Consider the following 16,472-nt stretch of genomic DNA (forward strand, 5'->3'; position numbering starts at 1 on the left):
CACAGACCACTAATATTTTTATTTATTCTTTCTTTCTGTGTTGTGTAAGAGTTTGATTTTTTACAGGACGACGTATGATTTTCATTTATGCCATTTTGCAGTAGATACGAGTTTACAATCACATTTTGTTGCCTTTTTTGGGAGCTGAAATGAATAAGAAATAGTTTTTGGCATTAATTTTTGCTTACAGTGGGATTGTTTTATTGTACAGTTCCTTGTGGATGTAGCAATAATAATATGTAGAGTTTTCCTATTTATTTATTGTTTTTTACTAAGAAAACCATTTTTTTTTTTCTGAACACTTTTTTTTTTTTAACTCTTTCAAATGTGGTAATAGAGAATTTACAAATGCATAACACTGATCAAAGAAATAATGCATTGCAACACTTCTGTCTTTTAGGCGACGTTCAGTATTTTACATCAGTATTTGTAAGCCAAAACCAGGAGTAGAAGAATCAGGGGAAAAGAATAACAGAAACACGTCACCACTTCTGTATTTTTCATCCTCTTCTGGTTTTGGCTTACAAATACTGATATAAAATACTGAACGTGTGAACGTGGCCTTAGTGTTAATCTGGAAGGCAGCATGTAGGGCATAGCTTTTTGAATAGCCTAATAGATACTTGGCTCGAAGGGCAGCCACTTACAGGTCTCTGACCTGAATAGAAAACCATCAACACCCTGCACTCATATTGTTGGGAGTGAGGGGCCATGGAATTGACATAGGGGCACCCAATTCACCATCCAGCTCTGGAACATCCATTGTAAAAGTCTAGCTCTCAAAATGTTTGTTACTAGTGATGAGCGAGTGTACTCGTTGCTCGGGTTTTCCTGAGCACGCTCGGGTGATCTCCGAGTATTTTTTAGTGCTCGGAGATTTAGTTTTCATCGCGGCAGCTGAATGATTTACAGCTACTAGCCAGGCTAAGTACATGTGGGGGTTGCCTGGTTGCTAGGGAATCCCCACATGTGTTCAAGCTGGCTAGTAGCTGTAAATCATTCAGATGTGGTGATGAAAACTAAATCTCCGAGCACTAAAAAATACCCGGGCGTGTTCAGGAAAACCCGAGCAACGAGTATACTCACTCATCACTATATGTTACCCATCATTATTCATCTACTTATAGTAGTTTTCTGTTGCATTCCTTAAAAGTGTATCTCACAAAAGTTATAAATGTCTGTAGGATGTAACTATTTTTGCTTGTACATAAGTTTCCTATCACGACTCTGTCATATTGATTAAGTGTCTTCCCTGAAAATTGTCTATTTTTTTGTTTCATTGGAAAAAATGGACTAATGCGAATAAAGCGAATTTCTCAGTGTGGGCTGCAGGACAGTGCTATTAATCATAACAGTAAATGGAATCTGTAAGATAAGCATGACCTGCTGGAAGTGTATTAATGCTTGCTACAGATATAACTTTCTGATGTCTCCATGGAATACGGAAGAGCGATGCGTCTATATGATAATGAGAGAGCCAGTTCAGCGTTGTGAGCATTGCTTCATTCTTCTTCTTCTTCTTCTGGCTTCAATTCTCCTATTACAATTGCAGTGATACAAACCTTCAGGAATTTTATAAACACAGGATACGCATCGGTTAACCACGTCTCTAGGAAGGAAGACGAAAAAGTACATTTTTCACCATTCAATTTTGAATTCCAGTTTAAAGAAAACTTGTCACCACATCTGCCCTCAAAAAATAAATCGAGAGGGATTGTGTCGACACTCTAAGAAGTGCCAAGGTAAGTAGAGGAGACCATCCAAGGTAGGGAGGACTCTGACTCTTCTTGACTTCTACATGTAACATGTCACACTTCAAAAAGGTAAAATGTGTATAATTTTATTAGAAAAATATATATAAAAAAATACATTTTAAAATCAATCTAAAGGATCAGGGAAATACAAAACACAAAAGCAGAGATTAATAGGTAAGGGTATAGCAAAATATAGAATATCAAGGATTGATGTCACTAGTTAGTTCATTGGTGCTACCAAAAATGCAACTTGCGGTAGTATACATCTACACATCAAAGCATAAAAAGTAAGACATGATCACAAATATAAAAGGTAGTTACCCAAATACCATAGAGGTTCTACTTTGAGGCATTGTGGCAGCAGGACTCAATCCTTATCTGTCTGTTCATCACCTTCTCATCTCCAGTGCGCAGCGCCATTACTTTATTAAGCACTTCATTTTCAGTTTTAGGTTAGGGTCACACAAGTGTACTAATCTGCATTGGAACACTTCTACATATTTTCAAAAGTTGTCATGTTCAGTTATGAATTGAGCTATTGCTCAATAATTTTGACCTATTGAATTCAAATCTGACAATGACAATTTTTAGTTGGCTCTTGTTATTATGATATGAGAGTTTTCCTTTTACTGCTATACATAATTAATGCACACAAGTTTTAGTACTTTGAAACATTATTATTTTTGCAAACATAAAGATGCAGAATATGTTGTCATGCCAATTTTCTGACATTTATTCAGAGGAAAATTAGCAGCAATTCTAATAACTAAAATCTGTCTTAGGGTATGTGCACACGTTGCGGATTCTCTGCGGATCCGCAGCGTTTTTTTGAGGTGCAGAAACGCTGCAGATCCGCCATTGATTTACAGTACAATGTAAATCAATGAGAAAAAAAAATGCTGTGCACAATTTGCGGAAAATCCGCTGCAGAAACGCTGCGGTTTAAAAGAAGTAGCATGTCACTTCTTTTTGTGAATCTGCAGCATTTTTGTACCTATTCCATTATAGAAAACCGCAGGGGTAAAAAACGCAGCAAATCCGCAAAAAAACCACAGCAAAAACGCACAAAAAATGCTGCGGAACCGCACAAAAAACGCGACAAATCCGCAGGTGCGTTTTCTACCAGGAGAGGCAGAATCCGCACCAGAAATTCCTAAGCGTAATCCGCAACGTGTGCACATAGCCTTAACACTACAGTTAGGTCCATATATATTTGGACAGAGACAACATTTTTCTAATTTTGGTTATAGATTTTACCACAATGAATTTTAAACAAAACAATTCAGATGCAGTTCAAGTTCAAACTTTCCGCTTTCATTTGAGGGTATCCACATTAAAATTGGATGAAGGGTTTAGGAGTTTCAGCTCCTTAACATGTGCCAAGATAGGAGGTGCCGGACCTGGACATCGACGCCCATCGGACCGGACCGGACCGCACCGCACCGGGACCGCCCCTGGGTGAGTATAATCTAAGTTCTTTTTCTTATCTTTCAGGTTACATCGGGGGCTTATTTACAGCATTACAGAATGCTGTAGATAAGCCCCTGATGGCGATGGCCGCAGCTTATATACGAAAATGTAGATCCTCTTTAAAAAGGCATAGATTGCTTCTTCCCATGCAGTCACTGGGTAAGTGACCTCTCCGCGTATGTAGCAAAAACTATCCACTTTCTTAATGCAAGAACAAGGCATATCTGTTAAAACATAGAAGCATGTCAATATGCTAAGAAGCTAGGCAAAACAATCCCAAAACTTTATACCTTAGGCCGATTTCACAGGTCAGTGGCTCCGGTACGTGAGGTGACAGTTTCCTCACGTACCGGAGACACTGACTCACGTAGACACATTAAAATCAATGTGTCTCTGCTCATGTCAGCGTGTTTTCACGGACCGTGTGTCCGTTTGGAAAACACGGAGACATGTCAGTGTTCGTGGGAGCGCACGGATCACACGGACCCATTAAAGTCAATGGGTCCTTGTAAAACATGTACCGCAGACGGATGCTGTCCGTGTGCAGTCCGTGTGCTGTGCAGGAGACAGCGCTACAGTAAGCGCTGTCCCACCAGCTTGTGGTGCTGAAGCCCCATTCATTTCTTCTCTCCAGCAGCGTTCGCTGGAGAGAAGGAATGAAAAATCATTGTTTATTTTTTGTGTGTTTAAAATAAAGTTCCCGATAATCTCCCCCCTCCCTGCCCCTGTGCGCCCGCCCGCTGGCATTAAAATACTTACCCGGCTCCCTCGATGCTTCCATCCTCTCAGCGTCGCAGCTCTTCCTGTATGAGCGGTCACGTGGTGCCGCTTATTACAGTGATGAATATGCGGCTCCACCTCCCATAGGGGTGGAGCCGCATATTCATCACTGTAATGTGCGGCACCACATGTCCGCTCATACAGGAAGAGCTGCAACGCTGAGAGGATGGAAGCATCGAGGGAGCCGGGTAAGTATTTTAATGCCAGCGGTCGGGCGCACAGGGGGTGGGAGGAGGGAGATTACCGGGAACTTTATTTTAAACACAAAAAAAACCCCTGATTTTTCATTCCTTCTCTCCAGAAAACGCTGCTGGGAAGAAGGAATGAATTCTGGATTCAGCGCCCAAAGCAGGGGACAGCGCTTAACTCTAGCGCTGTCTCCTGCATGGTGCGTGTGGTACCCAATCGGCACACGGACGGCACACGGCTGCTGCACGTGTGCCACACTGATGTGCCAGGTAAGGACATGGACACGGATAACTCTGGTACCGATTTTTCCGGTACCGGAATTATCTGGACGTGTGGGACAGGCCTTACACAGAGAGCATTTATAAAAGTAGATAATGAAACTGTAATTAGGATTATGTAATCGGGGCTGAGTTGGTGTGTTTTGATTGGTCGTCCCAAGATGATTGAGTACTGATGGCTCAATAAACTAAATAGATGGTGTAGTAGACGAGCTACTAAAAATACAATAATGATGAGGAAATAAGACACAATGTTTCTATAATAAACCAAATAGAACAAATAGGAGTAAAAACGTCCAATAGAATTGAAAAAAGTAAATTTATTATTTATAAACAAGAAAACAATAAGACGGACTGGGATCAGGTAGTGAAGGCTACCAATGTCCAGACAGACAGAAACACAAATGGGCAAATACATAAAGTGCTTAGTGCACAGGCGTGTACTATGGAGGACAGAGAATGAACTTCAATCCAATATTGCAGCCAGCATGCAGCCAGCGGGTAAGGAAAGGGTGAATCAAACACCCAAAACCCCGCCTCCATGGCTGAAGATTGTTCCCTCCAAATTCAGGTGACAGTGTCCCTTTAAGAAAATAAATTGTCAATGCAGAAATATTGATCAGTTAATGGACACAGAATGGTCAGATTTTAGCAAGACAAAAGTTTTGATGCCCACAGAAAGTAATGTGATATTCAAACAATTAACTTAAAATACAAATATATGTTGCATAACATTGGTGAATGAAGTTGTGGTGCTATTAGAGTCATATTTAATATTTTATTTGACTTCCATGAGCTTGAAGGACTGTATCCTTTCAAGAGAGCAGAACAATATTGTATCATACAATTAGGTTCTGTAGAAGGACGTAGATCTGGGGATTTATTATGATGGAATATAGGCTGAACTGGATGGACAAATGTCTTTTTTCGGCCTTACTAACTATGTTACTATGTATCCATGCAGTTCAACAATGATTCATACAATTTATTATGAAGTCATCAGGAATAGCAAAGAATGCAGTCTTACATGCCTCCCAGAGTTCACCTAGATTCTTTGGTTTTTGTCTTCCAAGCTTCCTCTTTCATCCTACACCAAACATGCTCAATGATGTTCATGTCGGGTGACTGGGCTGGCCAGTCCTTGAGCACCTTTATCTTTTTTTGCCTGGAGGATCCATATGGGCTCCTGTAGATCTCCTGCAGTATTTGTGGCTGCTGTGGTGTAATTCTACTGAAGATTCATCAGAGGAATCCACCTTCTGCCACTTTTCCAGCGTCCATCTGTTTAGCAGGCTGTGGGACTTTGCAAATGTCACATGGCTTTTATTTGCCTTTTGTTTAGTGCTGGCTTCTGGGCACTGATTCGACCATGGAGGCCATTTCGAGACAGAATCCTACAAACTGTTCTAGTTGACACAGGGACTTGAAGTGACCAGGCCTGTTGGAGCTGTGTGTGATTGTGTGGTTGCAAACCCTGTAACGGTTTGAGTTATGTGCTTGATATTTTTTTAAATTTTTTTGATCTTTACAGTCAATGATGTCACTAGACGCTGGCGGAGTTGCCGGGACCAATACCGGCGTGAACGTCAAGTTTCTGGGCGGAGTGGTGATGCAGCAACCAAAAAAAGAAAATATCTTTATTTTGATCGGCTTAATTTTCTTCCACCGGTGATGGAGCTCAGACCGTAAGTGCATGCATGTCTCAAAATATTTTAATATTTTTCCTCAGAGCAGCATACAGACGGCTGAAATGGCCTTTATTGATCCGTTGCTTCAGAAGTGGATGTACCCACATCCGTCTCCGCCTCCTCAGAGCTACAATAACTGGGTATGGCTGGCCAAAACGTTGGGAAAATACCCAGTTGTAAAGCACACGCTCTGTGGTGTTAAATGTCAAAGCTCATCAATCAGAAGTGCACCAACACAAGCAGGGACTCTACTGCATAGATTGGTAGCTGGCACCTGTTTTAGGGCCATTAAATAATGTTCTTGTTGATGATTTAAATTTTTTCAGGTGGAAAAACCGTTATATGTCCATTTTGCAAGCCTGCGAGAAAATCTCGCCATACGGATGTCACACCGATATCAAACGGATCATTTGATGCGAGAAAATCGCATCCTCGCACTGCACATGGATCACTGTTTTGGTAACATTTGTGCGATTCTCCACCGTCAAAAACGGACCGTAGTTTTATACGTTCTGTGTATCCCGGCCTTAAGCTCAGTTCTGCTCCCTTATGGCTGTAGTAAACTCGGTTCTGCTCCCATATCTCTGTAGTAAGCTCGGTTCTGCTGCCATATCTCTGTAGTAAGCTCGGTTCTGCTCCCATATCTCTGTAGTAAGCTCGGTTCTGCTCCCATATCTCTGTAGTAAGCTCGGTTCTGCTCCCATATCTCTGCAGTAAGCTCAGTTCTGCTCCAATATCTCTGTAGTAAGCTCGGTTCTGCTCCCATATCTCTGTAGTAAGCTCGGTTCTGCTCCCATATCTCTGCAGTAAGCTCAGTTCTGCTCCCATATCTCTGGAGTAAGTTTGGTTCTGCTCCCATATTTCTGCAGTAAGCTTGCTCCTGCTCCCTTATCTCTGTAGTAAGCTCGGTTCTGCTCCCATATCTCTGCAGTAAGCTCAGTTCTGCTCCCTTATCTCTGTAGTAAGCTCGGTTCTGCTCCCATATCTCTGTCGTAAGCTCGGTTCTGCTCCCGTATCTCCACAGAAAGCTCGGTTCTGCTCCCATATCTCCGCAGTAAGCTCGGTTCTGCTCCCATATCTCTGTAGTAAGCTCGGTTCTGCTCCCATATCTCTGTAGTAAGCTCCGTTCTGTTACCATATCTCTGTAGTAAGCTCGGTTCTGCTCCCATATCTCTGCAGTAAGCTCCACTCTGCTCCCACATCTTTGTAGTAAGCTCGGTTCTGCTCCCATATCTCTGTAGTAAGCTCGGTTCTCCTTCCATATCTCTGTAGTAAGTTCGGTTCTGCTCCCATATCTCTAGAGTAAGCTCGGTTCTGCTCCCATATCTTTGTAGTAAGCTCAGTTCTGCTCCCATATCTCTGTAGTAAGCCCGATTCTGCTCCCATATCTCTGTAGTAAGCTCGGCTCTGCTCCCATATCTCCGTAGTAAGCTTGGTTCTGCTCCCATATCTGTGCAGTAAGCTCAGTTCTGCTCCCATATCTCTGTAGTAAGCTCGGTTCTGTTCCCATATCTCTGCAATAAGCACTTTTCTGCTCCCTTATTTCTGCGGTAAGCTCTTTTCTGCTCCCATTTCTCTGTAGTAAGCTCTGTTCTGCTCACATATCTCTGGAGTATGCTCGGTTCTGCTCCCATATCTCTGTAGTAAGCTTGGTTCTGCTCCCATATCTCCGTAGTAAGCTCAATTCTGCTCCCATATCTCCGCAGTAAGCTCGGTTCTGCTCCCATATCTCTGTAGTAAGCCCTGTTCTGCTCCCATATCTCTGTAGTAAGCTCGGTTCTGTTTCCATATCTCTGCAGTAAGCGTTTTTCTGCTCCAATATCTCTATAGTAAGCTCTGTTCTGCTCCCATTTCTCTGTAGTAAGCTCTGTTCTGCTCCCATTTCTCTGTAGTAAGCTCTGTTCTGCTCACATATCTCTGGAGTATGCTCAGTTTTGCTCCCATATCTCTGCAGTAAGCTCAGTTCTGTTCCCATATCTCTGCAGTAAGCTCGGTTCTGCTCCCATATCTCTATAGTAAGCTCAGTTCTGTTCCCATATCTCTGCAGTAAGCTCAGTTCTTTTCCCATATCTCTGCAGTAAGCTCGGTTCTGCTCCCATATCTCTGTAGTAAGCTCTGTTCTGCTCACATACAGTATCTCTGTAGTAAGCTCCGTTCTGTTCCCATATCTCTGTAGTAAGCTCGGTTCTGCTCCCATATCTCTGCAGTAAGCTCCGCTCTGCTCCCACATCTTTGTAGTAAGCTCGGTTCTGCTCCCATATCTCTGTAGTAAGCTCGGTTCTCTGTCATGATCCCAATGGCAGGGGATCACAAAAGGACAAGCACAAAAACAAAACAAGCTCTAGGGTGATGGAACCTGAGCTGACCGCGATCCTGAACCTAAACACACAACTAGCAGTAGCCGGGGAACGTGCCTACGATGATTCCTAGACGTCTCGCGCCAGCCGAAGGATTAACTTCCCCTATAAGAAGAAACACAGACCTCACTTGCCTCCAGAGAAACACCCCACAGAATTAGCAGCCCCCCACATGTAATAACGGTGAAATGAGAGGAAAGCACATACGTTGTTATGAAAATAGAATCAGCAAAAATGAGGCCCGCTAAAGCTAGATAGCAGAGGATACAAAAGTGAACTGCGCGGTCAGCGAAAAACCCTTCAAAAAACCATCCTGAAATTACTTGAACTCATATGCCAACTCATGGAACATGAGGAGTAATTTCAGCCCACTAGAGCAACCAGCAGCAAGGAATCACATCTGTTGTGAATTCTGTGGCTGAATTCACTCCTGTGGTCACAAGTGGTATTGCAGCCTCTGGGCTTCCTCCCTCAGGTGTTTTGGTGAGCTCGTTGGCTGCCTTGCTATTTAACTCCACCTGAGTCTGTCTTCCTTGCTCCTTGTCAATGTTCCAGTGTTGGATCTGAGCTACTGCATCTTTCCTGTGGCCTGCTGCTCTGCTAGATAAGTGTTACTTTGTTTTTGTTTCCGTTTTTTCTGTCCAGCTGTGCTATTCTCTTTTGCTGGAAGCTCTGAGACGCAAAGGGTGCACCGCCGTGCCGTTAGTTCGGCACGGTGGGTCTTTTTGCCCCCCTTTGCGTGGTTCTGCTTTAGGGTTTTTTGTAGACTGCATAGTTCTCTTTGCTATCCTCGCTCTGTCTAGAATATCGGGCCTCACTTTGCTGAATCTATTTCATTCCTACGTTTTGTCTTTTCATCTTGCTAACAGTCATTATATGTGGGGGGCTGCCTATTCCTTTGGGGTATTTCTCTGAGGCAAGTCAGGCTTGTATTTCTATCTTCAGGCTAGTCAGCTCCTCAGGCAGTGCCGAGTTGCATAGGTAGTGTTAGGCGCAATCCACTGCTGCTTTTAGTTGTGTGAGGATAGGTTCAGGTATTGCAGTCTGCAGAGATTCCACGTCTCAGAGCTTGTTCTATTGTTTTTGGGTTATTGCCATATCACTGTATGTGCGCTGATTACTGCACACTGTGTTGCCTGATAGCACAGCATAACAGTACAAGGAGCCAAACCAATGATTCTCAATAGAGGGAAAAAAGAAGTCCTGACATCATTTTTTTTTTTCCTCAGCTCTGTCTTCAGTTTTTTTTCCCCTAGACATTAGAGTGCTTCAGGACACAGCTGTGGACATGGATATTCAGGCTCTGTGCTCCTCAATGGATAATCTCGTTATAAATGTACAAAAGATTCAAGATACAATTGATCAGAAATCTATGCTAGAACCAAGAATTCCTATTCCTGATTTGTTTTTTGGTGACAGAACTAAGTTCCTGAGCTTCAAAAATAATTGTAAGCTATTTCTGGCCTTGAAACCTCATTCTTCTGGTAATCCTATTCAACAGGTTTTGATTATTATTTCTTTTTTGCGCGGCAACCCACAGGACTGGGCGTTTTCTCTTGCGCCAGGAGACCCTGCATTGAGTAATGTTGATGCGTTTTTCCAGGCGCTTGGATTGCTTTACGATGAGCCTAATTCAGTGGATCAGGCTGAGAAAAATTTGCTGGCTTTATGCCAGGGTCAGGATGATGTAGAAGTATATTGTCAGAAATTTAGGAAGTGGTCAGTACTCACTCAGTGGAATGAATCTGCACTGGCGGCTTGGTTCAGAAAGGGTCTCTCTGAAGCTCTTAAGGATGTCATGGTGGGATTTCCTATGCCTGCTGGTTTGAATGAGTCTATGTCCTTGGCCATTCAGATCGGTCGTCGCTTGCGCGAGCGTAAATCTGTGCACCATCTGGCGGTATTGTCTGAGAGTAAACCTGAGCCTATGCAGTGCGACAGGACTATGACTAAAGTTGAACGGCAAGAACACAGACGTCTGAACAGGCTGTGTTTCTACTGTGGTGATTCCACTCATGCTATTTCTAATTGTCCTAAGCGCACTAGGCGGTTCGATAGCTCTGCCGTCATTGGTACTGTACAGTCCAAATTCCTTCTGTCCATTACCTTGATATGCTCTTTGTCATCGTATTCTGTCATGGCGTTTGTGGATTCAGGCGCTGCCCTGAATCTGATGGATTTGGATTATGCTAAACGTTGTGGATTTTTCTTGGAGCCTTTGCGGTGTCCTATTCCGTTGAGAGGAATTGATGCTACACCTTTGGCCAAGAATAAGCCTCAGTACTGGGCCCAGCTGACCATGTGCATGGCTCCTGCACATCAGGAAGTTATTCGCTTTCTGGTACTGCATAATCTGCATGATGTGGTCGTGTTGGGGTTGCCATGGCTACAAACCCATAATCCAGTATTAGATTGGAACTCTATGTCGGTAACCAGCTGGGGTTGTCAGGGAGTACATGGTGATGTTCCATTTTTGTCTATTTCGTCATCCATTCCTTCTGACATCCCAGAGTTCTTGTCTGACTTTCAGGATGTATTTGAAGAGCCCAAGTCTGATGCCCTACCTCCGCATAGGAATTGTGATTGTGCTATCAATTTGATTCCTGGTAGTAAATTCCCTAAGGGTCGTTTATTTAATTTGTCCGTGCCTGAACACACCGCTATGCGCAGTTATGTGAAAGAATCCCTGGAGAAGGGACATATTCGCCCATCGTCATCACCATTGGGAGCAGGGTTCTTTTTTGTAGCCAAAAAGGATGGTTCGCTAAGACCGTGTATTGATTACCGCCTTCTTAATAAGATCACTGTTAAATTTCAGTATCCCTTGCCATTGATATCTGACTTGTTTGCTCGGATTAAGGGGGCTAGTTGGTTTACTAAGATTGATCTTCGTGGTGCGTATAATCTGGTGAGAATCAGGCAGGGAGATGAATGGAAAACGGCATTTAATACGCCCGAGGGTCATTTTGAGTATCTGGTGATGCCGTTCGGACTTGCCAATGCTCCATCTGTTTTTCAGTCTTTTATGCATGACATTTTCCGTGAGTATCTGGATAAATTCCTGATTGTTTACTTGGATGACATTTTGATCTTCTCTGATGATTGGGAGTCTCATGTGAAGCAAGTCAGAATGGTTTTCCAGGTACTGCGTGCTAATTCCTTGTTCGTGAAGGGATCAAAGTGTCTCTTCGGTGTGCAGAAAGTTTCATTTTTGGGGTTCATCTTTTCCCTTTCTACTATCGAGATGGATCCGGTTAAGGTCCAGGCCATCCAGGATTGGACTCAGCCGACATCTCTGAAAAGTCTGCAGAAATTCCTGGGCTTTGCTAATTTTTATCGTCGCTTCATCTGTAATTTTTCTAGCATTGCCAGACCATTGACCGATTTGACCAAGAAGGGTGCTGATTTGGTTAATTGGTCTTCTGCTGCCGTGGAAGCTTTTCAGGAGTTGAAGCGTCGTTTTTGCTGTGCCCCTGTGTTGTGTCAACCAGATGTTTCTCTTCCGTTCCAGGTCGAGGTTGATGCTTCTGAGATTGGAGCAGGGGCGGTTTTGTCACAGAGAGGTTCTGGTTGCTCAGTGTTGAAACCATGTGCTTTCTTTTCCAGGAAATTTTCTGCTGCTGAGCGTAATTATGATGTGGGCAACCGAGAGTTGCTGGCCATGAAGTGGGCATTCGAGGAGTGGCGTCATTGGCTTGAGGGAGCTAAGCATCGCGTGGTGGTATTGACTGATCATAAGAATCTTACTTATCTCGAGTCTGCCAAGCGCTTGAATCCTAGACAGGCCCGTTGGTCGTTATTTTTTGCTCGTTTTGATTTTGTGATTTCGTACCTTCCGGGCTCTAAAAATGTGAAGGCGGATGCTCTGTCTAGGAGTTTTGTGCCCGACTCTCCGGGGTTATCTGAGCCGGCGAGTATCCTCAAGGAAGGAGTCATTGTGTCTGCCATCTCTCCTGATTTGCGGAGCTAGTTGCAGAAATTTCAGGCTAATAAACCTGATCGTTGTCCGGCCGAGAAACTGTTCGTCCCTGATAGGTGGACTAGTAAAGTTATCTCTGAACTTCATTGTTCGGTGCTGGCTGGTCATCCAGGAATCTTTGGTACCAGAGAGTTAGTGGCTAGATCCTTCTGGTGGCCATCTCTGTCACGGGATGTGCGTGCTTTTGTGCAGTCCTGTGGGATTTGTGCTAGGGCTAAGCCCTGCTGTTCACGTGCCAGTGGGTTGCTTTTGCCCTTGCCGGTCCCGAAGAGGCCTTGGACACATATTTCGATGGATTTCATTTCTGACCTTCCCGTTTCTCAAAAGATGTCGGTCATTTGGGTGGTCTGTGATCGCTTTTCTAAAATGGTCCATCTGGTGCCCTTGGTTAAATTGCCTTCCTCCTCTGATTTGGTGCCTTTGTTCTTCCAGCATGTGGTTCGTTTGCATGGCATTCCTGAGAATATTGTTTCTGACAGAGGTTCCCAGTTTGTCTCGAGGTTCTGGCGAGCCTTTTGTGGTAGGATGGGCATTGACCTATCTTTTTCCTCGGCCTTCCATCCTCAGACTAATGGCCAGACCGAACGAACCAATCAGACCTTGGAAACATATCTGAGATGTTTTGTTTCTGCTGACCAGGATGATTGGGTGTCATTTTTGCCGTTGGCTGAGTTCGCCCTTAATAATCGGGCCAGCTCGGCTACCTTGGTCTCTCCATTTTTCTGCAATTCTGGGTTCCATCCTCGTTTCTCTTCAGGACAGGTTGAGTCTTCGGACTGTCCTGGTGTGGATTCTGTGGTGGACAGGTTGCAGCAGATCTGGACTCAGGTAGTGGACAATTTGACCTTGTCCCAGGAGAAGGCTCAGCTTTTCGCTAATCGTAGACGCCGTGTGGGTCCCCGACTTCGTGTTGGGGATCTGGTTTGGTTATCTTCTCGTCATATTCCTATGAAGGTTTCCTCTCCTAAATTTAAACCTCGTTTTATTGGTCCGTATAGGATTTCTGAGATTCTCAATCCGGTGTCTTTTCGTCTGACCCTCCCAGACTCCTTTTCCATACATAATGTATTCCATAGGTCGTTGTTGAGAAGATACGTGGCACCTATGGTTCCATCTGTGGAGCCTCCTGCCCCTGTTTTGGTGGAGGGGGAATTGGAGTATATTGTGGAGAAAATTTTGGATTCTCGTGTCTCTAGACGGAAACTCCAGTATCTGGTCAAATGGAAGGGTTATGCTCAGGAGGATAATTCCTGGGTTTTTGCCTCTGATGTCCATGCCCCAGATCTTGTTCGTGCCTTTCATGTGGCTCATCCTGGTCGGCCTGGGGGTTCTGGTGAGGGTTCAGTGACCCCTCCTCAAGGGGGGGGTACTGTTGTGAATTCTGTGGCTGAATTCACTCCTGTGGTCACAAGTGGTATTGCAGCCTCTGGGCTTCCTCCCTCAGGTGTTTTGGTGAGCTCGTTGGCTGCCTTGCTATTTAACTCCACCTGAGTCTGTCTTCCTTGCTCCTTGTCAATGTTCCAGTGTTGGATCTGAGCTACTGCATCTTTCCTGTGGCCTGCTGCTCTGCTAGATAAGTGTTACTTTGTTTTTGTTTCCGTTTTTTCTGTCCAGCTGTGCTATTCTCTTTTGCTGGAAGCTCTGAGACGCAAAGGGTGCACCGCCGTGCCGTTAGTTCGGCACGGTGGGTCTTTTTGCCCCCCTTTGCGTGGTTCTGCTTTAGGGTTTTTTGTAGACTGCATAGTTCTCTTTGCTATCCTCGCTCTGTCTAGAATATCGGGCCTCACTTTGCTGAATCTATTTCATTCCTACGTTTTGTCTTTTCATCTTGCTAACAGTCATTATATGTGGGGGGCTGCCTATTCCTTTGGGGTATTTCTCTGAGGCAAGTCAGGCTTGTATTTCTATCTTCAGGCTAGTCAGCTCCTCAGGCAGTGCCGAGTTGCATAGGTAGTGTTAGGCGCAATCCACTGCTGCTTTTAGTTGTGTGAGGATAGGTTCAGGTATTGCAGTCTGCAGAGATTCCACGTCTCAGAGCTTGTTCTATTGTTTTTGGGTTATTGCCATATCACTGTATGTGCGCTGATTACTGCACACTGTGTTGCCTGATAGCACAGCATAACACACATCTCTGCAAGCTGGACTAAGACAAAAATTAAGCAAAACGTGGAACAGGAAAATCAAAACTTAGCTTGTCCTGAAGATAACAGACGCAGGGAGCAGAGGAAAAAAGACACGCTGATTACATTGATAGCCGGCGAGGAAATGACAAAAAAGCCAGGTTAAATAGGAAACTCCCATAACCTGATGGAACAGGTGGACACCAGAGACCGCAGAGAACACAAGTCACCCAGTACCATCAGTAACCACCAGAGGGAGCCCAAAAACAGAACTCACAACAGTACCCCCCCCTTGAGGAGGGGTCACCGAACCCTCCCGAGAACCACCAGGGCGACCAGGATGAGCCCTATGAAAAGCACGGACCAAATCGGCAGCATGAACATCAGAGGCAATCACCCAAGAATTATCCTCCTGACCATAACCCTTCCACTTGACCAAATACTGGAGTTTCCATCTGGAAACACGAGAATCCAAGATCTTCTCCACAACATACTCCAATTCACCCTCCACCAGCACCGGAGCAGGAGGCTCAAGCGAAGGAACGACAGGTACCTCATACTTCCGCAACAACGACCGATGGAACACATTATGAATAGCAAACGATGCCGGGAGATCCAAACGAAACGACACAGGGTTAAGAATTTCCAAGATCCTATAGGGACCGATGAACCGAGGCTTGAACTTAGGAGAAGAGACCTTCATAGGAACAAAACGAGAAGACAACCACACCAAGTCCCCAACAAGAAGTCGAGGACCCACGCGGCGACGGCGATTAGCAAACTGCTGAGCCCTCTCCTGGGACAACTTCAAATTGTCCACCACATGACTCCAAATCCGATGCAACCTATCCACCACCATGTCCACTCCAGGACAATCAGAAGGCTCCACCTGACCAGAGGAAAAACGAGGATGAAACCCCGAATTACAAAAGAAAGGAGACACCAAGGTAGCAGAACTAGCCCAATTATTAAGGGCAAACTCGGCAAGCGGCAAAAAGGAAACCCAGTCATCTTGATCAGCAGAAACAAAACACCTTAAATAAGTTTCTAAAGTCTGATTAGTTCGTTCCGTCTGGCCATTCATCTGAGGATGGAATGCAGACGAAAAGGACAAATCAATGCCCATCTTAGCACAGAACGTCCGCCAAAATCTAGACACAAACTGGGATCCCCTGTCAGAAACGATGTTCTCCGGAATGCCATGCAGACGGACCACGTTTTGAAAAAACAGAGGGACCAACTCAGAGGAGGAAGGTAACTTAGGCAAGGGTACCAGATGAACCATCTTAGAAAAGCGGTCACACACAACCCATATGACGGACATTTTTTGAGAGACAGGGAGATCCGAAATAAAGTCCATGGAAATGTGCGTCCAAGGCCTCTTCGGGATAGGCAAAGGTAACAACAATCCACTGGCCCGAGAACAGCAAGGCTTAGCCCGAGCGCAAACTCCACAAGACTGCACGAAAGAACGCACATCCCTCGACAAGGAAGGCCACCAAAAAGACCTGGCCACCAAGTCTCTAGTACCAAATATTCCAGGATGACCTGCCAACACAGAAGAATGGACCTCGGAGATGACTCTACTGGTCCAATTAGCCGGAACAAACAGTCTTTCCGGCGGACAACGATCAGGTTTATCCGCCTGAAACTCCTGCAAAGCACGTCGCAAGTCTGGGGAGACAGCCGACAAAATCACCCCATCCCTAAGGATACCAGTGGGCTCAGAATTTCCAGGGGAGTCAGGCACAAAACTCCTAGAAAGAGCATCCGCCTTCACATTCTTTGAACCTGGCAGGTATGAAACCACAAAATTGAAACAGGAGAAAAACAGTGACTAACGAGCCTGTCTAGGAT

The 16,472-nt window shown here is 44.6% G+C and overlaps 1 long non-coding RNA gene across 1 annotated transcript in view; it reads left to right on the forward strand.

Annotated features, from left to right (window-relative positions):
- The first annotated feature begins 1,505 nt into the window (after positions 1-1,505).
- LOC138658330 (uncharacterized) overlaps positions 1,506-16,472 on the forward strand; it is a 59,272-nt gene continuing 44,305 nt past the window's right edge. Inside the window, exons 1-3 of the long non-coding RNA XR_011317451.1 lie at positions 1,506-1,742; positions 3,078-3,212; positions 6,003-6,156. This is a non-coding gene — a long non-coding RNA (uncharacterized lncRNA). The remainder of the gene's footprint in view (positions 1,743-3,077; positions 3,213-6,002; positions 6,157-16,472) is intronic.

This window comes from Ranitomeya imitator, chromosome 1 (genome assembly GCF_032444005.1).
Source record: "Ranitomeya imitator isolate aRanImi1 chromosome 1, aRanImi1.pri, whole genome shotgun sequence".
Classification (NCBI taxonomy): domain Eukaryota; kingdom Metazoa; phylum Chordata; class Amphibia; order Anura; family Dendrobatidae; genus Ranitomeya; species Ranitomeya imitator.